General features: G+C 45.1%; 1 protein-coding gene across 2 annotated transcripts in view; it reads right to left on the minus strand.

Moving 5' to 3' along the window:
• FAM168A (family with sequence similarity 168 member A) overlaps positions 1-19,347 on the minus strand; it is an 85,622-nt gene extending 66,275 nt beyond the window's left edge. Inside the window, exon 1 of one of the 2 annotated variants that reach the window (XM_070943010.1) lies at positions 19,238-19,347. The gene's annotated coding sequence lies outside the window, so the exon portion shown is untranslated. The remainder of the gene's footprint in view (positions 1-19,237) is intronic. The other variant, XM_070943009.1, reaches the window with a different exon arrangement.
• Positions 19,348-24,687: the final 5,340 nt, after the last annotated feature.

The following is a 24,687-nucleotide window of genomic DNA, read 5'->3' on the forward strand; positions in this document are numbered from 1 at the left end:
TATTTTTTAAAAAAACCCAGTAAAATACAAAAGTTAGAAAGATCCATGTTCAAATAAATACCAATGTCTAGGCCAGTGATGGCTAACCTTTTTGCCGTCGCGTGCCAAAAGTGGGGGTCGCACGGGGGGGTCACGCGCATCTGTATCCACACCCATAATTCAATGTGCCCTGCCCCATGGATGCGCTTGTGACCCCCTGCACTCCCCCCGCTTTTGGCATGCGATGGCACAGTGGGCCAATAGCCTCGGTTTTTGCCCTCCCCAGGCTCCAGAGACTTTCTTAGAATATGGGGAGGGCGAAAACAGCCTTCCTCACCCTCCCGGAAGCCCTCTGGAGGCCGGAAACGGCCTGTTTCAGGATTTCCGGTAGGCCCAGAAGGCCCGAAAATCAGCTGGCTGGCTCGCGCATGCGCGACATAGCTGAGAAATGGCAAAGCTCATGTGCCCACTGATATGGCTCAGTGTGCCACCTGTGGCACATGTGCCATAGGTTTGCCGTCACGTGTCTAGGCCATCTGACCACTGCAAACTAATAATGACGTCATTAAGCGGATCTGGCTTCCCCTATTGGCTTTGCTTGTTGGAAGGTCACAAAAAGGGATCACAGGAACCCAGCACACAGCAACCGTCATAAATACGAGCCAGCTGCCGAGCCTCTGAATTTTGATCACATGACCATGGGCAAAGGTCGTAAGTGTGAAAACCGGTCACAATGTTCTGACCCAGGCTTCCTGAGACAGTAAAAAGCACACAAATCGTCCCAAAAAACCCTCTTTTTATTTCAACGGCTGTGAATTCTGTTCATTCCCAGCTCATGATGAGTCACAAATAGGTTGTAACTGTCCGATTCTGCTGGCAGGTCCGTGGACCACCATTGTGGCGGATCACAACTTTTTTCAGTGCCTTCAGTAACTTCGGTTGGTTGTATTCTTAACAACTGTTGTGATTCACTTAACAACCAAGTTACTAATTTTAAAACTGCAGTGGTTCGGTTAACAACTACGTCAAAAGAGGCTGTAAAATGGGGCAAAACTCACTGAACAGCTGCCTCACTTAGCAACGGAAATTTTAGGCTTAATTGTGGTCATAAGTCAAGGGCTCTACCTGTACAGTAGACCAGCAAAAGTGTTTGTGCATTTTGCTTTTGGAAAGAAATGATGCGCCTAAATTGGTTTCTCTCTCCCTTGTTGATAAACAAATCTCACTTAAAATAAAACAGCCAGGCATTTCCCAAAACATTTGTCGATTTTAATATCCCCGATTCCTTAATTAAACCTGCAATTCTTCCGTTGAAGGTACGATTCTCAAAAGGTTTCCCTACCTTGCTAATCATTTGCCGCTATATGCATCGCGAGCCAGACCAAAAAGTTTGATATTGAGTTGCTTAATTAGATCCTCGCTGAGTCCCAAACGCAGATTTGTTGCGTTCGAGTATTTTCACGTGCCAGCACTCTTGTCTCTATGCCGTGTAGAAGTAAAAAGCCAAAGTTTTTTAGTCTATAATTGATAACAAATCAAAAATATATCAACAAGGCCTTGAATAATGCGTCTCCATTACACCGAATTTTCAAGAGGGGCGCAATGTGCAAAAGAGACAATCAACATGTCCAAAAGGGAACAGAAAGACCAAATTAATTCCAAGATTAACATCAGATCATGGAAAAACTTCACCATAGTTTCAACTGGGAGATGGTGACCATCCTAGACCAAGCCAAGTCCAGAAACGCTAAGAGAATTCCTGGAAACTTGGCACTCAAAATCAGCCATCGACAGGCACATAGAGGTAAACAATGTTTACATACTATTCAAAAGAGACAGTCAACAAGCCAAAAAGAGAACAAGAAGGCCAAAACAGCTCTCCACCAGCAATCAGCACCCAAATGAGCATAGATTAATTCCAAGATTAACATTGGACTATGGACAGACATAACCATAGTTTCAACTGGGAGATGGTGACCATCCTAGACCAAGCCAAGTCCAGAAACACTAAGAGAATTCCTGGAAGCCTGGCACTCAGACAAATCAACCATCGACAGGCACATAGAGGTAAACAATGTTTACATACCACTCAAAAGAGACAGTCAAGAAGCCAAAAAGAAAACAAGAAGACCAAAAGAGCTCCCCGCCAGCAATCAAATACCCATTTGAGCATAGATGAACACCAAGATTAACATCAGACCAACAGTCAAGAAGTAAACATTATCCCAATCAAGAAACTGCCAAACAAGCTAAGAGTAAACCAAAGAAACTCCAAGGCCATTCCCACCAACACTGACAGGGCAAACCAATAGAATAAAAATTGAGAGCAAACCCCACTCCCTACTACCACTGATGTTGTTATCTACTTGGGTCATGAAACATCTGCAAGAAAACCACCAAGCTTGGAGAGCATTAACGGCTTCTCATTTCAGCCCTGAGCTACAAATATTCCCCTTTATTGGGGAAAAAAAAGTTGTATAATCCAATGTTCCTCAACCTGGACAACATTAAGATGTGCGGACTTCCACTCCCAGAATTCCCCAGCTAGAAGCTGGTTGAACAATGCCGATGTCCACCCAATTTAAAAGTCTGAGAAACACAGCTCCCTACTATTAGATTACTCATAAATATCCAGAACAGGGAAGAATTGAGAATATAAATAGGTCTCTGCAATGTTCCATACTTCTGCACCCAATGAGACTGACTGGTAGTTTTTCTTGCAGACATTTCATTACCCAACTAGGTAACATCATCAGCGCTCGTTGAGTGTAGGGTTTGCTCTCTGTTTATATATTGTACAATAATTTGCTCTGGCAATGTTGGTAGGATTCAGGGGTGAAATGCTCCAAAGTCTGCTACCGGTTCGCTTTGCTACCAATTCGCTGCGCGTCCGCATGTGCGGTGTGTGCCAAATGCGTGCTGGCGCACCTCAGGCGCTACCGCGCAGCGCTGAAAAAGGAGGATTAAGAAGCCTTTTCTAAGGTAAGTAGAACAGCGAGGGGGAGGAAACAGCTGTGCCGCGCGATTTAGATTCGCTAGAAAGCAGGTTTTCCTTTCCTTAGATTCGCTTTCTAGCAAATATAAATCGCGCGCCACAGCTGATTGTTGGAAATACCAGTTCGTCTGAACCTGTAGCATTTTTTTTTACTACCAAGTCACCTGAACCGGTAGCTTTTATTACTACCAGTTCGGGCGAACTGATCCGAACCGGTAGCATTTCACCACTGGTAGGATTGTGCTTTCCCCCTTGACAGTTCCTTGATTAGGGTATTGTTTTCTGCTTGTTTGTCTGGTACTGATCCCTGCTTATCCGAATACTGTTATATTAAATTTATTTTTGGCTGCAGGGAGGATGCGTTCGAGGCTGTTTGTTCTCTTCCTAAGCTTTTAATGGTATCTTTTTACATAATCTGTAAGTGGGCTTTATTGCTCTGCATCTATTGATGCTTGTTTCATTTATTTTTTTTTAGCCGTCAAACCATCACATTTTAAATTTTAACGGCACAATTTGAAAGCGTGAACCATCTGAGAGGACAACTAAATAAGACTGGAAGAACCGAATAGCTGGTTTTTTTTATTCCCAAACAGAAAGAAGAAAGTGACTATAATAACACACATTAATAATTCCATGGAGGTTCTTATATAAGGAGCCCTTTTACCGCAACGGCGTTCCGGGTCCTTATTCTGTCTTTCCCAACTGCTCTCATTTCTCCCAACCCTTTTTGTTTTATTTTTCACATGTCTCAATTGCTGATTTCAGAAATAACAGAATAAACAGAGTTGGGAGGGGCCTTGGAGGTCTTCTAGTCCAACCCCCTGCTTAAGCAGGAGGCCCTACTACACCATTTCAGTCTGGAATTTCCCTTGGAGAGAGATTCTGGATGGTATAAAGGTAAAGGTTCCCCTGGCACATATCAGCTAGTCATTCCCGACTCTAGGGGGCGCTGCTCATCTCCGTTTCAAAGCCGAAGAGCCAGCGCTGTCCGAAGACGTCTCCGTGGTCATGTGACCGGCATGACTCAACGCCAAAGGAGCATGGAACGCTGTTCCCTTCCCACCAAAGGTGGTCCCTATTTTTCTACTTGCATTTTTTTTACCTGCTTTCGAACTGCTAGGTTGGCAATAGCTGGGACAAGAAACGGGAGCTCACCCCATTACGCAGCACTAGGGATTCGAACTACTGAACTGCCGACCTTTCGATCGACAAGCTCAGCGTCTTAGCCACTGAGCCACCACGTCCCTTAGGGCGGTATACAACCAAGAAAAACCCAACCATTTTTCAGCAAAGTGCAAAATAAATAAATAAATAAAATCATTCTGGTTTTAGCTGTACACCAATCATTAAGTTCACCTTTTTAATCAGGAAGAAAAAGATTCAAGCTGCTCTAATTGGCACATTCTTGACCCCAAAAACTAATGATTTCTGATTACGTTCACCTTCTGGATATACCGTATTTTTCGCAGTATAAGACGCACCTACCTTTTTTGGTGAGGAAAAGAAGAAAAAGAAATCTGCCTCTGCCTCTGAGCAATTTTGCCTCCTTGCAGCAAACAGCCTGCTTTACTTTCAGTTTCATTTTCAGCATAGCTTGATTAACACAAGGGGAAAAAACAATCTGCTCCCAGCAATTTACCTCTTTACAGCAAGCAGCGGAGCCCTGCGCAAAACAACTGAGAGCAAATCAGCTGAGAGTCGGGAGGCCGATCCAATCACTTTGTGCTAATTAGGCTGTGCTGAAGCTGAAAGGAGCTGTTTCTTCTTGCTGTTTGCTTGCAAGGAGGTAACTGCTGCGAGGCAGAGGCCAAAGGGTGGGCGCCAGTGGGTAGCCGGGGCTATATTCGGTGTATAAGACGCACCTAAATTTTCACCCCGTTTTAGGGGGGGAAAAGGTGCGTCTTATACTCCGAAAAATACGGTAATTCAGATTTTGCTGGAAAGGGGAAAGGAGTAAACAGAGCGATAAATGCAGGTGTGACAAGGCCAAGGAAAACCCAAAGGATAATTCAACCGATCTGATCTGCTGTTAGCATGTTTTTTTAGCATGTTTTTTTTCCAGGAATAGACAGTCAAATCTATCAGCTCCTGCAAAAAAAAGAAATGCAGATAAAAATATCAGCGAGTGGGGAAAAAAAAATAACGAGAAGCGAAAGATCAGAGCTCAGGAAAGCAGCTCATTAAAATCAGATGCTGCAAACGTGAGAATGTAGACACCAGACCCCCCTCCCCAATATGTAAGTGTACAGGCAGTCCTCGATTTACAACGGTTCATTTAGTGACCATTCAAAGTTATGACATGACTTACGACCGTTTTTCACACGTATGACTATTGCAGCATCCTCGTGGTCACATGGTCATTTACAACAGTTCATTTAGTGACTGTTTGAAGTTGCGACGGCACTGAAAAAAAAGTGACTTAGGACCGTTTTTCACACTTGGCGACCTTTGTGGGATTCCCCGTGATCAAACGAGGAAAATTCAGACGCTTGGCAACTGACTCATACTTATGACCGTTGCTGTTTCACAAGGTCACGTTTCGCGACCTCCTGATGAGTAAAATAAATGAGGAAGCCAGATTTGCTTAACAACCGTGTTGCTAACTTATTGACTACAAGGGATTCACTTAACAACTGTGGCAAGAAAGGTCGTAAAACGAGGCAAAACCAGCAGTGAAATCCAGCTGGATCTATCCGGCTCGTGCGAACCGGTAGCGCCGGCGGCGGGAAGCTCCGCCCACCCGCCGGGACGTCATTACATCCCGTTTTTGACCCTCTGCACATGCGCAGAAGAGGCTCGCACGGATAGCGAGCACAAGCACGCTCGCATTCCCAAACCGGTAGCAAAGGTAAGTGCATTTCACCACTAGGCAATACTCACTTAACCAATGTCTCACTTAACAACAGAAAGGCTGGGGGGTCAGCTGTGGTTGTCGGTACATTTCTAACATCAGATTTTTTTTTCCCCTGCAAATACCTGAAATAAGTAAGATGACATCCTGTATCTTCAGCTCTCTCCTGCTAGATCCGGAACCCACCCAATTTATTTTCCTGTGTTATATTTCCATCACATCCCGCTGTGGCTGCCTTAAGCTACCAACCTTCAATTCCATATTCATGAGAAAATGAACACTTCCAACTTCAAGCTTATTTGTTTTATCGTAGACATACTCTAAATAATTCAGTGTCTAGCTTTTTCCCTGTCCTACATGTCTCAATAATGTGCTAAAAAGCCAAAAAAAAAAAAAAAAAAAACAACTCATAAACCCAAATAAGACAACAGGCACATAGAGATAAACAACGTTTACATACCATTCAAAAGAGATAAGCGAAAAGACCAAAAGAGCTCTTCGCCAGCAACTTACACCAAGATAATTCACAATTAACACCAAGTAATAAACAATACCCCAATCAAGGAACTACTAACTCAGACAAACAACCCAACAATAAACCACAGTTTAATCAAGGTACCACCAAGAACGCTCCCACCAACATTAACAGGGCAAGACAATGTATATAAAGTGACAACAAACCCCACCTCCTTCTAGCACTGATGATGTTACCTACTTGGGTAATGAAACATCTGCAACAAAACTACTGAACTCAGAGAGCACCATCCTCCTCCTCCTCTTCCTCTTGTCCTTGTCCTCCTCCTCTTCTTCCTCCCTTTTTCCCTTGTCCTCCTCCTCTTCCTCCTCCCTTTGTGCTGTACTACCAACTCCTCTCTCTTCTAGCATTGATGATGCTCCCTAGTTGGTTAATCAAACATCTGCAAGAAAATGCACCAACTCCAGAGAGTATCACAGTTGTTGTTCTCCTCCTTCTCCTCCTCCTCCTCCTCTTCTAGTCCATAAATCGCTGTCCCTCCTAGAACTGATGATGTCACCTAGTTGGGTCATGAAACGTCTGCAAGAAAACAAGGCAGCTCAGAGAGCACTAAAGACCCCATGTCCTCCTCCACTTCCTCTTCTAGTCCACAAACCCCTGTCCCTTCCAGCACTGATGATGTTACTTAGTTGGGTGATGAAACGTCTCCAAGAAAACAAGGCAGCTCAGAGAGCACCGAGGACCCCAGTCCTCCTCCTCCTCTTGTAGTCCATAAATCCCACTCCCTTCTAGCACTGATGATGTTCCCTAGTTGGGTCATGAAACGTCCCCACAGACCCCCCACCCCACCCCCACAATTCAGCCCCGAGCTACCAATATTCTCTTCTGTTCCTACAATTGGCCATTGCCATTCCATTCGACGATGCCATGCGACTGAACTGAGTTTACTTCAAAACACAGTCTTTTGTAAATGCAGGCTGTTAATAAAAACATTCTTAACAACCTGCCAGAAATTCCACAGGTAAGATAGAGTCTTACTAGAGTTGGCAGAAAGCCGGAAGCCAGGTTTGCGGAGAAAATTCAAACTCAATGATCAGCGGACGAACATACGTTGTTTCCTGCAGCTTTTTACAAGCTGTGTGCAAACTTAAATAGGCTAAGGGAGTGGCCAATTAGCCCCAAGCCTTACTCTCGAGGAGACCTCCTCCTGAGGAGCCACTCCTGCCTTTTGGCAGCTCTGCGTGCCCGTGCATTGAGAAGAGGCTCCTCCACTTCGTCCTCTTCACTTAAAGGAGCCTCCGGAGGTTCTGAAGGCCCTGGCTGAATCCCCACCTCTGGCACCACAACTTCTTCAGCCTCCTCGCTGTCCGACTCGAGCGCCAGCTGCACAGGCTGCTGGCGCGACACCACACCAGCCTCCTCGTTGTCAGGATCAGCAACAATCCGCACAGGCCGCTGGCGGGCCACAACAGCGACGTGACTTTGGCTGCTGGCGGCCTTTGAGCTCCCCAAGACCGACAACGACAAAGATTTCCAAACCAGCGACTGAGTGAAAAGACTGGACATGCGCAGTAGGAGAAGGCGGGACCAAGCTGTGGAGGAGATTTTGAATGGCACCCAGTCGATCTAATGACTGTGAAGGAAAACCCAATTAGTGGAGTGTAGGAGCATCGAGGAGGAAAATAGGTAGGTACCTTGTGAGCACCTGGCAGCTCCCTGCCAAGGACCAGGGCCTGGGTGGAAAGGTAATTATCCAGCCCTATGGGAACCCGCTGCACCCCATCTGGGAAACGAAAAGGCTCCGGTAGTTAGCTTCCTCCAAAAATTTACCACGACAGGAGACCTCCGAGTTTTAAAACACGCATGATAAAAAGGAATATTAAAAAAGACATGAAATATTTGACACTACACATAATTACGGCGGCCAGACTGGCAATGGCACAACTGTGGAAAACAGATCATATGCCAACAGATCAGGAAGTAATGCAAAAAATCTACACATGCGCAGAAACGGATAAATTAACTCTAGAATTAAAAGACAAGGAAGACTCAAAATATTTTATAGTATGGAATAGATAGTATAAGTGGATAAACCAAAGGAAAAAAAGGGTAAAGATAAGAATTAGGGGAAATGCAAGTAATTAAAAAAAAAATGCACCGTCAGATAGATAGAATAGGTAAATAAGTCACTGTTTGTATATTTGTATATACGTGTTTATATACAATTCGATTTAATTCTGCTTTTAAATTATTTTAAATTTTATATTGTATGTATTTTAATTTTGGCTGCTCACCGCCCTGAGTCCTTCGGGAGAAGGGCGGTATACAAATTTAAATAATAAATAAATAAATAAATAAATAAATAAACAAACAAACATGTATTTAGTATGTTAGTGTAACTGTGGATTGAAAATGTAAATTTTACGAGTGAGAAAATTTGTATATTTTCTTTTTTTTTCTTGTTAATATTTTTAAATTCAATAAAGTTTTGTTTTTTAAAATTAAAAAATAAATAAAAAAAATAAAGCACGCGGCGCTATTTCCGTGAGAATAAAATCGGAGGCATTTATGAGCCCTGCGGATCGCACCGTCGTTAAAAACAAACAACCCATTTAAGCGGCTCTCGTAAGATGAAAAAGAACATTATTGTGTATTTATTGTTCCGTCTACCGCAGCCGAGAGGTTGAGATGGAGCGATCGTTTACTAGAATTGCTGGGAAATTGCAGCTCAGGCCTCCATCTTATTACTTCCCTTTGTGATGTGCAGGGAGGGGGAAAAAAATCCAATGTATTTGAGGAAAAAAAGGAGGGAGAATATTCCCTCCAAGGGCAAAACTGTGTCTCCCTAACGTTGTCGTCTTTGCAATGGAGAGGGCTCATTTTATTCTTTTGTTGCCTGGATTTTTATTACAGATACTTCTGCATTTAAGAAAAACCGACCGGCTGCCTATCTGCTCCCGAGCCCAGTTTAAGAATTCAAGAACTACACTTGAAAAGGACTACATTTTGGGGGTGCTGAGTTTGGGGGGGGGGGGAGGAATGTTTAACTATGGTTTGCCATGTAGCGGTTTAAGGCACCAAGCAAGAAACCAGGAGGGTGGGAGTTCTAGACCTCCCCCCCATAGGCATGGGTGACTTTGGGCCAATCACCAGGAGACGGTGAGTTCTAGTCCCACCTTAGGAACTTAAACTGACTAGGTGACTTTGGGCCAATCACCAGGAGATAGTGAGTTCTAGTCCCTCCTTAGGCACAAAATCTGGCTGGGTGACTTTGGGCCAATCACCAGGAGACGGTGAGTTCTAGTTCCACCTTAGGAACGAAAACTTGCTGGGTGACTTTGGACCAATCACCGGGAGACAGTGAGTTCTAGTCCCACCTTAGGAACGAAAACTGGCTAGGTGACTTTGGGCCAATCACCAGGAGATAGTGAGTTCTAGTCCCTCCTTAGGCACAAAATCTGGCTGGGTGACTTTGGGCCAATCACCAGGAGACGGTGAGTTCTAGTCCCACCTTAGGAACTTAAACTGGCTGGATGACTTTGGGCCAATCACCAGGAGATGGTGAGTTCTAGTCCCACCTTAGGAACTTAAACTTGCTGGGTGATTTTGGGCCAATCAGCAGGAGACGGTGAGTTCTAGTTCCACCTTAGGAACGAAAACTTGCTGGGTGACTTTGGACCAATCACCAGGAGACGGTGAGTTCTAGTCCCACCTTAGGAACTTAAACTGGCTGGGTGACTTTGGGCCAATCACCAGGAGACGGTGAGTTCTAGTCCAGTTCTAGGTGACTTCAGAAGACGGTTCCACCTTCTATTCCAAAGTTAGCCACTGGAAACGTCATCAAGAAATACAACGCGTAGAATAGTCCAGGGGACACATTGAGGACAGAGAGACGTTTCCTCCACCACGATCCCAGACGCTTGGAAGAATAAACCTTTGGATCCTGCAACATTATAAGCAGTCCTCGCCTACCTGTACGCACCTTGTAACATCCACTTGCCAACAGAGGGAAAGTAAACCCTGCACACGATACACCTTGGCCTGGAGACTAAAACATATGAAGAACGGTTGCAGGATTTGGGTTTGACTAGTCCAGAGAAAAGAAGGACTAGGGGAGACATGACTGCAGTCTTCCAATATCTCAGGGGCTGCCCCAAAGAAGAGGGAGTCAAGCTATTCTCCAAAGCACCTGAGGACAGGAGAAGAAGCAACGGATGGAAACTAATCAAGGAGAGAAGCAACCTGGAATTGAGGAGAAATTTCCTGACAACAAGGACAATAAACCAGTGGAACAACTTGCCACTAGAAGTTGTGGTTGCTCCAAAACTGAAAGTCTTTAAGAAGAGGCTGGACAGCCATCTGTCAGAAATGGTGTCCGGTCTCCTGCTTGAGAAGGAGGCTGGACTAGAAGACCTCCAAGGTCCCTTCCGGCTCTACTCCGATGATTCTGATCTAAGAGCGTCCGTCTCCCGTCCTTAAATGAAACCACTCCTGGGGCTAATATTGAGAGGCTCATATCCCAAGACAATTCAAGACTTTTATTCCGCGATCTGTTTGACACGACATTCTCTGCCGTGGAGCCGAGCCCGGTGCCCTGGGGGTATTTCCCCCCGGAGCTGAAATAATTAGGTTTATTAGAAGATACAAAATGGAATTATCGCTCTTAAAAACGGTTTAATGGAGTGCGGGGGATTACGGAGAGACATCTGAAGCAGGGAGAGGGGGGTCTTTAAATGCTCCGGGGGTCTTTGCAAGAATCGGAAAGAGCAGAGAGGGGAATTGAACAAGGGGGGAGACCGACCGCCCACCCACCCACCCACCCATGACAGTCCAAAAACCCCAGAGCAATTATCTTCAATTCTGGCAGCTTGCAGATGTGTGGACTTCAACTCCCAGAATTCCCCAGCCAGCATATCCTAGCTGGCTGGGGAATTCTGGGAGTTGAAGTCCACACATCTGCAAGCTGCCAGAATTTAAAAAAAAACAACAACATTGTCCTGGGTGAGCTGTCATTACAGGTAGTCCTTCACTTACAACACTTCATTTAGTGACCATTCAAAGTTATATGACTTTACGCCCCTTTTTCACACTTACGACTGCAGCATCGCCGTGGTCACACGGTCAAAATTCAGACGCTCGACAACGGACTCGCCTTTACGACGGAGTGTCCCAGGTTCATGTGATTACCCCTTTGGCGACCGAAGTCAACGGGGAAGCCGAATACACTTAACAACCGCGTTGCTAACATTTAACACATGCCGTGACTCCCTCAACCTCTGTGGCCGGGAAGGTCATAAAATGAGACACACACACACACATACACACACCCAAAAAAAGAAGTCGCTTGCCAACCGTCTCCCTTAGGAAGAGAAATTTGGGGTACATTGGTGGTCGTAAGTCGAGGACTACCTGTATGGACTTCCCTTCTAAAGCAAGATTTCAGGGAAGGGATAGAAGATACAGAAATGCTGAAAACTGATTTTCAGTCTCAAAAAAAAACAACAACAACAGACCAGGACATTTTACGCAGTCCGGGCCTTTTGTAAAAAAGATGTGGAGACTCTGGAAAGAGTGCAGAGAAGAGCAACAAAGAGGATTAGGGGGCTGGAGGATAAAACATATAAAGAACGTTTGCTCGAATTGGTATGTCTAGTTTAATGAAAAGAAGGACTAGGGGAGACATGATAGCAGTCTGTCTGTCTATCTTCCTATCTATCTATCTATCTATCTATCTATCTATCTATCTATCTATCTTTCAATCAATCTATCATCTAACTATCTATCTTCCAAACTATCTATCTTCCAATCTATCCATCATCTATTTATCTATCTTCCAATCTATCTATCATCTATTTATCTATCTATCTTCCAATCTATCTTCCAATCTATCCATCATCTATTTATCTATCTTCCAATCTATCTATCATCTATCTTCCAATCTATCTTCCAATCTATCCATCATCTATCTATCTATCTACCTACCTATCTATCTATCTATCTATCTCTATCTACCCATCCATATCTATCTATCTATCTATCTATCTATCTATCTATCTATCTATCTATCTATATCCATCCATTTATATATATATATGCATATATACATATCCATTTGAGGGGCTGCCCCAAAGAAGAGGGAGTCAAGCTATTCTCCAAAGCACCTGAGGGCAGGACAAGAAGCAATGGATGGAAACTAATCAAAGAGAGAAGCAACTTAGAACTAAGGAGAAATTTCCCGACAGTGAGGACAATTAATCAGTGGAACAGCTTGCCACCAGAAGTTGTGGGTGCTTCATCACAAGAGATTTTTAAGAAGAGATTGGACAAGCATTTGTTAGAAGTGGTGTAGGGTTTCCTGCCTAAGCAGGGGGTTGGACTAGAAGACCTCCAAGGTCCCTTCCAACTCTGTTCTTCTATTCTATTCTATTCTATTCTATTCTATTCTATTCTATTCTATTCTATTCTATTCTATTCTATTCTATTCTATTCTACTCTACTCTACTCTACTCTATTCTACATTCTATTCTATTCTATTCTATTCTATTCTATTCTATTCTATTCTATTCTATTCTATTCTATTCTATTCTATTCTATTCTATTCCAACTGGAAATTAAATGTAAATGAGCATACCATAGGGTAGAGGAGAAAAAGCCAAGCCAGATGTGACTTTCCTGTGCATGTGCAGAGTTCGCCCCTCACCTGAAGCAGCCCAAAGAGTTGAGGTGACGGAGCTGGAGGACATCAAATCAGGTTACACTGGTCCGCCCTCCTCTCCCTCCCTTCCAGCAGCCTCAGTTTCTCATGTGGTCCCTTGGGAAAATGAATGGCCCACCTCTGCTCATAAAAAAAATCACAAGATCTCCCTGGCTTCAGGTAGTCCTCACTTAATGACCTTAGCAGAGTCTTGGAGGAGATTTATAGAACCAGGGCCTAAAGAAATATTAGAATAGCGGCCTAATTAAGAAGGGCTCGCATGCATGCAATGGATTAAACCTTTAAAAAAACTTAATTTTTTTCTGCATGGAGTATATAGATTCCAGACTATTATTTTCCTCCAAAGTTACAGAAAGCACCCAAAATCCAGGAATGGCTGAGGATTCAAAGACTTAAGCCAAAACCAAGAGCCTTGGTAGTACAGTGGTCTAAGGCATCCTGTTATTAAGCTGGTTATTAAAAAAAAAACCAGCTGCCTGCAATTACTGCAGGTTCGAATCTCGCCAAGGCTCAAGGTTGACTCAGCCTTCCATCCTTTCTAAGGTGGGTAAAATGAGGACCCAGTTTGTGGGGGCAATAAGCTGACTTTGTATAAATATACAAAAGTATGAAGGCTATTGCTTAGCGCATTGTAAGCCGCCCTGAGTCTCCGGAGAAGGGTGGCATATAAATCAAATAAAAAAAAAAACAGCCAGCTTTTTTTTTCCCCGCAAGCCATCACTTTGTTAAACACCCAATTCCCACAGCACTGTCTTATGCCTAAGGATATCTAATCGTGTAGTAGGACTGTATTCCTACTATTATCCTTGTCATCTCCTCGTCTTTCCTACAACCTTCTCCCGTTAGTATCTTATGATTAATCCCTTTTCTTTTTTTCCATCTTACGATTTATGATTGTATTTCGTGATGCATGATCTACGACTTCTCACTTTTGTTGATTGGGCACTGAGAGGTTCTGCACCGGAGACAAATTCCTTGTGTGACCGATCACACTTGGCCAAAAAAAAGAATATTCTAATTTGAAACGAGTAAGGCAGTAGGGAAAAAACATGAAAAGTTAGTCAGGAAAGGCGAAAGTCACTTGGCTCAACCCCAGAGCAACTGATAGCCATTAAAATAATATTAGCTAACCACAGCTAGGAATAGAGAATTCATTCCAGATGTAGAATAAAAGGAGGAATAAACAAAGGGGAAAGAGGGAAAGAAGGAAGGAAGGAGGGAGGGAGGGAGGGAGGAAGGAAGGAAGGAAGGCGGCATATAAATCAAATAAAAGAAAAAGAAAAAGAAAAAGAAAAAGAAAAAGAAAAAGAAAAAGAAAAAGAAAAAGAAAAAGAAAAAGGAAGGAAGGAAGGAAGGAAGGAAGGAAGGAAGGAAGGAAGGAAGGAAGGAAGGAAGGAAGGAAACAAGTGAAATGTGAAGTCCATTCTAAGGAGTTCTTTAATTTTTCTTACCGGTATTAACCTAAAGTTGTGTAATTGATAAAACCACTTGTCTGGAAATAGTTTTAAAAATGGTTCTGAATGCATTCATAATTAAAAGACCAATCTGAGCACATTGCTAAAAAGGGATAGAATTCCCAAGCCATTTTGCACACTGGACCAAAGTATCATCTATCCATCCATCATCTATCTATCATCACGTTCACCTACTTACCTACCTACCTACCTACCTACCTTGTCATCTGTCTGTCTGTCTGTCTGTCTGTCTGTCTGTCTGTCTGTCTGTCTGTCTATCTATCTATCTATCTATCTATCTATCATCTATCTCTATCTCCCCATCCATCCATATCTACATCCATATCTACATATCCATCCATATCTACATATCCATCCATTTTTATATATATATATCCATTTGAGGGGCTGCCCCAGAGAGGAGGAAGGGGGGTCAAGTATTCTCCAAAGCACCTGAAGGCCAGACAAGGAACAATGGATGGAAACTGACCAAGGAGAGATTCAACCTGGAAATAAGGAGGAATTTTCTGACAGTGAGAACAATCAACCCATGGAAGAGAAGTTGCCTTCAGAAGTTGTGGGAGCTTCATCCCTGGAAGCTTTCATGAAGAGACTGGACTGCCTTCGGTCAGAAATGGTGTAGTAAGGTCTCCTGCTTGGGCGGGGGGTTGGACTAGATGACCTACAAGGTCCCTTCCAACTCTGTTAATCTGTAATTTATTCTGTAATCTGTAATTTATTCTGTAATCTATCCATCCATCCATCTGTATCTATTTCTGTCTACCCAGCCATCCATATCTGTATCTAGCTATACATATACATCCATCTGTATCTATATCTATCCATCCATCCATCCGTATCTATACCTTCCATCCATCCATCCATCCATCCACATCTATATAATACATATACATCCATCCATATCTATATTTATCTACCATCCATCCGCATCTATATCTATCCACCATCCATCCATCCATCCATCCACATCTATATAATACATATACATCCATCCATATCTATATTTATCTACCATCCATCCATCTGTATCTATATCTACCACCCATCCATCCATCCACATCTATATAATACATATACATCCATCCATATCTATATTTATCTACCATCCATCCATCCATCCATCCATATCTATATCTATCCACCATCCATCCATCCATCCATCCACATCTATATAATACATATACATCCATCCATATCTATATTTATCTACCATCCATCCATCCATCCATCCATCCATATCTATATCTATCCACCATCCATCCACATCTATATAATACATATCCATCCATATCTATATTTATCTACCATCCATCTATCTGTATCTATATCTATCATCCATCCATCCATCTGTATCTATATCTATCATCCATCCATCCATCCATCCATCCATCCATCCATCCATCCATCCATCCATCCATATCTATATTTATATTTATCTACCATCCACCCATCCATCCATCAGTATCTATATCTACCATCCATCCATCCGTCTATCTATCCATGTCACTTCACGGCAGCTCCAGCCAGCTCACAACGTTAACACCACCAAAACCTTAAAAAACAAACATTAATGAAAGGAAAAGGATGCATTTTAGTGGCGGAAGGGTTCCGAGCTGGGGAAACGGACCCCCGTCTCTAATCCCCACTCCCCTCCTTTAATCAGCAGCCAACTTCACCATTCCACCAGACCCTCGCCCGGTGGAGACAATCGATCGCAAGCAGCCAAGCGCCTCTCCCTCCTCAAAGCTGCCTTGAAACTGTCCATCCGTGGGGGGGTTTTTTTTCCTCCATCAGAATTTCTGGGGAGGGGGGAGGAGGGACGCCCGCAGCCCCCACCTCTGAGGATCATATTCTGCTTAAGGCACAGAATGGATGCGGACTGCCTTCCCTCGTCTTTCCTTCACACAACCTGCCTTTGTCTGAAGAGAAGAAGAAGAAGAAGGAAAAAAAAAACCCCTTAACCTGCTTATTTTCTCCCTGCTTGACGCTTCGACTGAATTCCTTCTGGGTGAAATTCAATCAACAGGATATATGAGCTGTAACCCGAAGGCTTATCGCCATAAGGCACAGAGGGCAGAGCAAACAGCTAATAGAAAAGAGAAAAAAAAAAAAAGACAGAGGGGGGGGCCAGGAAAAAAACACACACCTTTTGCCAATGAATTGTGCATTTCCCCGATTCCTGCATTTACTCAGAAGAATGAATGCAGGGAAAGATTGACTCCGGCACCAGTAATCCAGGCGGGACAATGATAAGCTTAATTACCCTTATTATTGCAATCCCAATAAACGAGCTCTTAAAAAGCAATCCTGTTTTAAAGATGGGGGGGGGGTGTATTTTGCAGGAAGGGTGTCTTTTCTCTGCACCGTTTCTCTTGTGAAAGAGAAATTAATGCCGCTGAATATTTTATCGGGCTGGGGTTAAATCTGCTCTCCCACCGTGGCTGCTTACGGGGATGGCATCCTCAATCTCCCACCGTCAGTCATTTAAAAAAAATAATAATAATAATCTTGCATTCCAGCAAATGGAGGAAGCCCCATTACGGAGATCCGCGGCCCGCGGCCCACCCACTCACCCACCCCCCTAAAAACTGCACAGCCCCCAAACCATTTCTGCTCGCCCGACTCAAAAAGCGCCGGATTAAAAATGTTTTCAGAATGCATCCTGCGTTTGTGTATTTATTGATTTATTTAGCGTTACGGCATATCATACACGAGCTTGCAATATATAACAATATTCCACCTAGATGTGGGGGAGGGAAACCCCACCATAAAACATGAATGTTTAAAGATATGTATTCAGAACATCATTCTAACCACTGAAGCACAGCATCGTTGATATGAAAATAATAATAATAATAATAATAATAATAATAATAATAATAATAATAATAATAATAATAATAATAATCAGATACTGGCCTGCAGCTTAAAGCCAGTCTAACCACGTTTTCTGCCAGCTCTATACAACGTCCAATTTGGCTTGCTTATCACATCGTGCGGCAAAACCGAAGCGTCATTCTGAGTCCCTTTAAAGCTAATCCTTTAATATGCCAATTCTCACCGAAGGATGCCGCACGGTGTATTTTGGCCATTGCAAATTCCACAGAGCAGGTTTTTTTGGGGGGGTAAATTTTACCTTCCTGGCCTTAAGGGGCAAAGGGCAAGTTTGCACCCACCATCACACTCCTCCGCAGCTCTTGCCAGATGGGGGTCCGTCTGTCCGTTCCCCCCCCTTCCTATGATGGGGGTGTAATACCCACAGGCCCACCGCCTCTGAACCCAAACTATAAACATATTTGTGCGTAACTTCTGAGCGGGTAGCTATAAAATTCCCCCACCGTATTCTGAATTCAACTGTATTATTTCCTCTATAAATCGAGCTGGCATAGCATCACTTTTACCCCCACCCATAATAGACTGTATTTCTGCCCCCGTCCCCCTCACTGGTGCCCCCCTTGCAAACCCTCTCTTGATCCACCATAATAAAAGCTCTGAATCGAACTGGGTACCCAAACACACACACACACACACACACACACACGGAGAGATACCTCTTTGAACAAGGATGCTGTAAGTTTAAGCATGTCGTGGTGCTGATGTGGGCATTTTTTTACACACACTCGCTGGTCTGATTTTAGCAGCCACGCATAGACCTTAGATTAATAACAGGGTCTTTTCAATGCTGGGCAAATCAAGGTTTCTTTCTGTGCCCCCCATACCAGTTTCCATGCCCCCCACCCCAATGGCCCAGAACCAAGAATTCCTTGCAAAGGAGCCCAGGCAGGGCATTGATTTTTTTTTTGCAAAAATGGGTCCTGGCAACCACACCACCTCTTTCCTTGCCACTGGAGCCCCCCACCCAACTCTCCCCCAAATGCTGCTCTCCATGCCCCCCCCAAAGCTTCTCCCCAGTTTCCAAAAGGGGCCTATGCACATCACAGGCAGCAGCGCCCAGATGCATTCATGCCACAACACTCGCACATGTCTACGCGCGTGCATGCATGCATGTGCGGGTCTCACGCACATCTCTCAGCAATGTGCATGCATGCACGCGCTTATGTGCGTCTCTCCTGCACCTCTCAGGCCGGTGGCAGCAGTGCACGTGTGCAAAATGCATTTTCTTACGTGTCTGCCGTGCACCTCTCGGGGCCGTGGCATCGCACAGGTGTACCCGCGTGTTATGTGCGTGCGTGTGTGTGTGTGTGTGTTGCAGCTTTTCCGACGGCAGCCCTGTCCCTCGCGGGTTGCAAAACAGCGTTGTGCGAATGCACCCCGGGGAAAGGAGGAGGAGGGGGGGGGGAGGCAGCTTTGCACGGGCATGGGCTTGCAAAGCCTTTTCCGACGTGTGGTTGCCAAACTGCGCCCCAATCCCCCACTTTTACCCCACCCCCCACCCCCACTCGGGCTTCCCGTGCATTGCATAAACCTCCCCACCCTCCCCACCCGCGAGGCAGGTCAAAAGGCGGCGCCCCCTTCAAGGTCAAGCGCAACCCGGGCAGGGTGGGGGGGGGAGGGAAAGGAGGGGAGGGGTCTTTTGCAAACCCGGGTCAGCCTCGCCGGTTCCCAAACAAAAAAGGGGCTCAACCCGGGTCGGATGCTCTCTCCCTTTCCCCCCCGTTCACACGAGCAAGCGCTGACTCGCGTGTTTGCAAAATTGGAGCCCCGTGCAATTAAAGGTGGGGTCAATAGATCCTTATTTCCACCCCCCCCGACCCCCCCTGACCGACCCCCCCCTCCCTCTCCCCACCTGCGGGGCTGGGCGCCGTCTCGGTCTCCGTCCAGCCGCCCGGTCCTCGGCTCCAGCCTCCCGTCCCCGGGGAGCGGCGGGTCGGTCGAGCGAGCGTGCAAGGCCGCAGAAGGGCCCGAGCGGTGCGAAGGGGAGAAGCGCCGCCGCCCGACTGAAGGGGAAAGACGGGCACCGCCAGCAGCTGCTCCTGCCCGCCGCTGGGCGAACCGTTACAGCAAAAAAAAAAAAAAAAAAAGGGCCTCCGGAGGAACTACGAATCCCGGCAGCCCCCGCGCGCGCGCGCCGGAAGGAGGCGCCGGAAGTGGGCCGCGAAGCACGCCGGGAATGGTAGGCCAGCAAAGCGCACCAAGTGGTTCTTCCTCCTCTTTCCACCCCCACTCCACCGTAGAGGCTTGTAGGCAGGAAGCGCGCGCGGGGCATGCTGGGGGTTGTAGTTCCGCAAAGTTAATGCTGGTTCTCGGGGCAGCGGCTGGATGGAAAGAGAGCCCGCAGTTCGGATCTCGCGGGTCAGGGCTCCCCGCGGGTTGGGGGAAGGCAGAGGGCGGGGCAGAGCAGTGTGTGTGTGTGTGTATTGTGTGTGTGCAAAGGGTGGGGAGGAACCCCGAAAGTGGGTTTTTTAAGGTAACCGGGTTCCGTGACACGTGTGAATGCGGTCCCGCTCTCCCCCAACTAGCCGGTTTTAGCCCGCGTTGGGCGGAGTTTAGCCAAAGCAGGTAATGCGGTCCGTGGGAATTACAGAAAATTGGGATGAGTAGTACGTAAAGAGAATAACAAGAGTTGGGAGGGACCTTGGAGGTCATCTAGTCCAACCCCCCAAGCCGCCCAAGCAGGAGACCCTACAGCCTACATCATTTCTGACAGATGGCAGTCAGGTCTCTTCTTGGAAGCTTCCAATGATGAAGCTCCCACAACTTCCGAAGGCAACTTCTCTCCCATTGAATAATAACTAACAGATTTGGAAGGGATCCTGGGAGGTCATCTAGCTCAGCCCAAGCAGGAGACCTTACAGCCTACATCATTTCTGACACATGTCAGTCCGGTCTCTTCTTGAAAGCCTCCAGGGATGAAGCTCCCACAACTTCTGAAGGCAACTTCTGTTCCATTGAATATAGAATAACAAGAGTTGGAAGGGACCTGGGAGGTCATCTAGACCAGCCCCTCGCCCTAGCAGGAGACCTTACATCATTTCTGACAGATGGCAGTCCGGTCTCTTCTTGGAAGCTTCCAATGATGAAGCCCCCACAACTTCCGAAGGCAACTTCTGTTCCATTGAATAACAGAATTAACAGATTTGGAAGGGACTCTGGGAGGTCATCTAGCTCAGCCCAAGCAGGAGACCCTACAGCCTACATCATTTCTGACGGATGGCAGTCCAGTCTCTTCTTGAAAGCCTCTAGGGATGAAGCTCCCACAACTTCTGAAGGCAACTTCTGTTCCATTCAATATAGAATAACAAGAGTTGGAAGGGATCTGCGAGGTCATCTAGACCAGCCCCCCGCTCTAGCAGGAGACCTTACATCATTTCTGACAGATGGCAGTCCGGTCTCTTCTTGGAAGCTTCCAGGGATGGAAATATAGCCGAGAGGGACCCCCTTCTACTCCCCCCACCCCACCCCGCTTTGCCTTCCTCCATAGACTGAGCATCATCGTCTCCCATCCTTCTTCCGACTTGGCTGGGGATGATGGGAATCGCAGCCCAAACTTCCCCGCGAGCCGGCCTTATTTCTCCCCCAGCGAAGATCCGCTTAAACCGCTGGTCCTTATATTCTCACGGTGTTTCTTGCGTGTAAACTCGCAAGAAGCGGGGGGAGCAAGGCTTCAGTGAGGACATCCCTGCCGGCTGCGGATGATGGGGCCGAAGGATACCTTGCAAGAGGGATGCGCCTTCTGACGGTCGCCCCGATCCGTGTATCCAAAGGGCCCTTTCACACGTGCACAAAGCTAGAGAGGATTAGCACGGATCGCTTTTTTTTTTTTTATTTGATTTATATGCCGCCCTTCTCCGGAGACTCAGGGCGGCTTACAATGCGTTAACCAATAGCCTTGCGCACGTCTGAAAGGGCTCTTTGCATACACGTGTCCAACGCCCTGCAAAAAAAACAAAAAACGGCTGCCACGGAATAAGAGCATTTCCTCCCAAGAGCGGTAGAGAGAACCCGAAGCTAACAAGGGCACCTTTACAGCAGCGTCTCCTTTGAACTACAACTCCCATCGTCCTCCGCTGCCCGCTCCAAGGAGGGGGAGGGTGGCTTCGCCTTCGCTCTCCGCCAGCCGGGAGAGCAAAGCTTGCTGGGAGATGTAGTCTGGAGCCTCGCTGGCTCCCGCTTTGGGAACGGGGGTCTCCGCGTTGCTTCCAAGCGGAGACTCCGGGGGCCGGGTTCCCACGATGCACGCAATTCTTATGTCAACGACCCGCATTTTAACCTCAGTCTGGTGCATCCATTCGGCTCTTGGTGGTTGCTTTCTTGCAGACGTCTCATTAACCAAGCTAGGTAACATCATCAGTGCTGCAGGATCGTCGGTAGCACTGAGGATGTTATCTACTTGGGTCATGAAACGTCTGCAAGAAAAGAACCCACCTCAGAGAACACCAAGGAGCCCACAATCCTCTTCCTCCTTCTCCTTTCTGCAAACCCCACTCCTTTCTAGAACTGATGCTCTTACCTAGTTGGGTAATGAGAGGTCTGTAAGAAAACAAACCAGCTCAGAGAGCACCAAGGATCCCTCATTTCGACCCTGAGCTACAAATATTCCCCTTTTATTTATTTATATATATATAAATAAATAAGGTGAAAACCGCCTTCCCTACCCCCCCGGAGGCCCTCCGGAGGCTGGAAACAGCCCGGTTCCCAAATTCCGGTGGGCCCGGAAGTCCCAAAAATCAGTTGGCCAGCGCGCGCATGCATGCTGAAGCTGAGCTAGGGCAATGCTCGCGTGCCCACAGATATGGCTGCACGTGCCACCTGTGGCACGTGTGCTATAGGTTCGCCATCACGGATCTAGGTGTTTCTTTTGTGTCTTCTTCTTACTCCTCCGATCTTCATCATTTCCCATTTCTTTATTATGACATTCTCCCCATACTTCATTTATTATTACATTTTCTTGTTTACTATTAAACAAGACGCCATTGGACGTGTCCAGAAGCGAGAAATGATTGGATTAGAATTAAAACATGGTCAAAAGAAATGCTTGGACCACATATTGATTTCAAACCTGAGCTGTTCCTTTTGGTTCCTTCCAGAGAAAATTAGCATAGGAAAGGTATATATATATATATATATATATATATATATATATATATATATATATATATATATATATTAATTTGATTTATATGCCGCCCTTCTCCGGAGACTCAGGGCAGCTTACAATGCGTTAAGCAATAGCCTTCATACTTTTGTATATTTATACAAAGTCAGCTTATTGCCCCCACAAACTGGGTCCTCATTTCACCTACCTTAGAAAGGATGGAAGGCTGAGTCGACCTTGAACCTGGCGGGATTTGAACTTGCAGTAATTGCAAGCAGCAGATGTTAATAACAGGGTGCTTAGACCACTGTACTATCAAGGCTCTTTGATATATTTGATCATACATGTAATAACTGCAGCGGGGATAGTATTGGCGCAAAGATGGAAAGTAGAGAAAAATCCCTTCAGAAGACGAAGTAATTAAAAAAAACATTAGCTTGTGCAGAAATGAATAGACTGGCTTTGATAATTAAAGAAAGAGAGGATTCGGAATATTACAAGGTACGGAGACAATTTTACAATTGGTTAGAGAAGAGAGATAGATAAATGTATAAAATATTCCCCTTGATTGGGCTCGTGAGTGTGTCTTGCGAACCTAGGAAACTGGGATCGTAGAGTAGGGAATGAACTGTGCGTATACATGGCTTCTAAACACAGGTGCAAAAAGGAAGCGTCCCGTGTTTTAGCCATGTAAATGCCGCCATTTTTACCTGACCATTTGCAAATCCAGAGGAAACCAGGATTACAGTCATTTTGCCTCCAGAAGTTGTGGCTGTTCCATCATGGAAGGTTTTTAAGAAGAGATTGGACAGCCATTTGTCCGGAATGGAATGTGGGTCTCCTGCTTGGGCAGGGGGTTGAACTAGATGACCTCTGAGGTCCCTTCAACTCTTGTTATTTTGTATCTTGGATCCAAGTCGAGTTAATATCTGAGCTGCAAAAGGTGGAGGCCAGAAGAATTTTGCCTCTGCCTCATCAGCTCAGATGGAGTGATTTGATTTTTTTTTTTTTAAAAGTGTTAAAATACGTTTTAAGATATATTAAGATATTTTAAAATATATAAAATGCTTTGTGCTATAGCAGAGAGCGAACATCTGGCTGAGGTTGCCCAAATTTACCAGTCAACCAGAACTGAGCTTCATTTTTATTTATTTATTTCTTAAATTTATAGGCAGCCCAGTTTACTTTTGAGGTTGTCCTGGATTTACAACGGTTCGTTTAGTGACCGTTCAAAGTTACAATGGCACTGAAAAAAAGAGACTTAAGACCAGTTTTCACACTTACAATCATTACAGCATTACGTGATCATAATTCAGGCTTGATAACTGACTCACATATATGACCGTTGCAGTGTCCGGGGGTCATATGATCCCATTTTGCGACCGTCTGACCAACAAAGTCAATGGGGAAGCCAGATTCACTTAACAACCGGGATACTCACTTCACAACGGCAGTGATTTGCTTAACAGCTGTGGTGAAAAAAAAGTCATAAAATGGGGGCAGAGCTCACTTAACAACTGTCTCGCTTAGCAATGGAAATTTTGGGCTCAGTTGTGGATGACCTGTGAATGGATGGGAGACCACTAAGAAATCCTGAGGATTTCAAGCCACCAGACTGGGATAGTAACAACCCAAAGAAAAGACAAAATCATTTCTACCTGGTTGGCAAAAACATTGCATATATTTTTTATTTTTCAAGAAGAGAATTCGACTTGGCTGAAATTTTGCCTTTAGTTTATTTTCCTGCAGAGTCATTTTGATTCTCCCTGTGGGCTCTAAAGCTGCACACAGTGATGTAGGAATTTATAAACAGTGCGCAACTTTTAATATATAAAAAGGCGAAAGCACATGAAGTCATCAATTATGTATAGCATTTTTCTTTCGGGGCTTAATTCCTGTGCCAGCTTCTCAATCAGCTTCAGAAAATGGGTTCAAATTGGCCAAAACAGCCACCATCGATTTGAAAAAGCCAAATAATTTTAACGCTCGTAACATCGATACCCTAAAACTGTAGCTTATGTCAATAGAATATCTACTTCTTTATTTCCAGTATTCTTAAATTATTTAAATAACGGAATGCTCATATAAATCTCATTGTATAGAAATAACCTAATGTAACAAGAGTTATACACAAAAACGAAAACAAGAATACCAGGTAGACTTCAACTTACACCAGTTCGTTTAGTGACTGTCGGAAGTTA

The sequence above is a fragment of the Pituophis catenifer genome, unplaced genomic scaffold (genome assembly GCF_029215685.1).
Source record: "Pituophis catenifer annectens isolate HBS135680 unplaced genomic scaffold, rPitCat1.0.hap2 SCAF_4, whole genome shotgun sequence".
Taxonomy (NCBI): Eukaryota; Metazoa; Chordata; class Lepidosauria; order Squamata; family Colubridae; genus Pituophis; species Pituophis catenifer.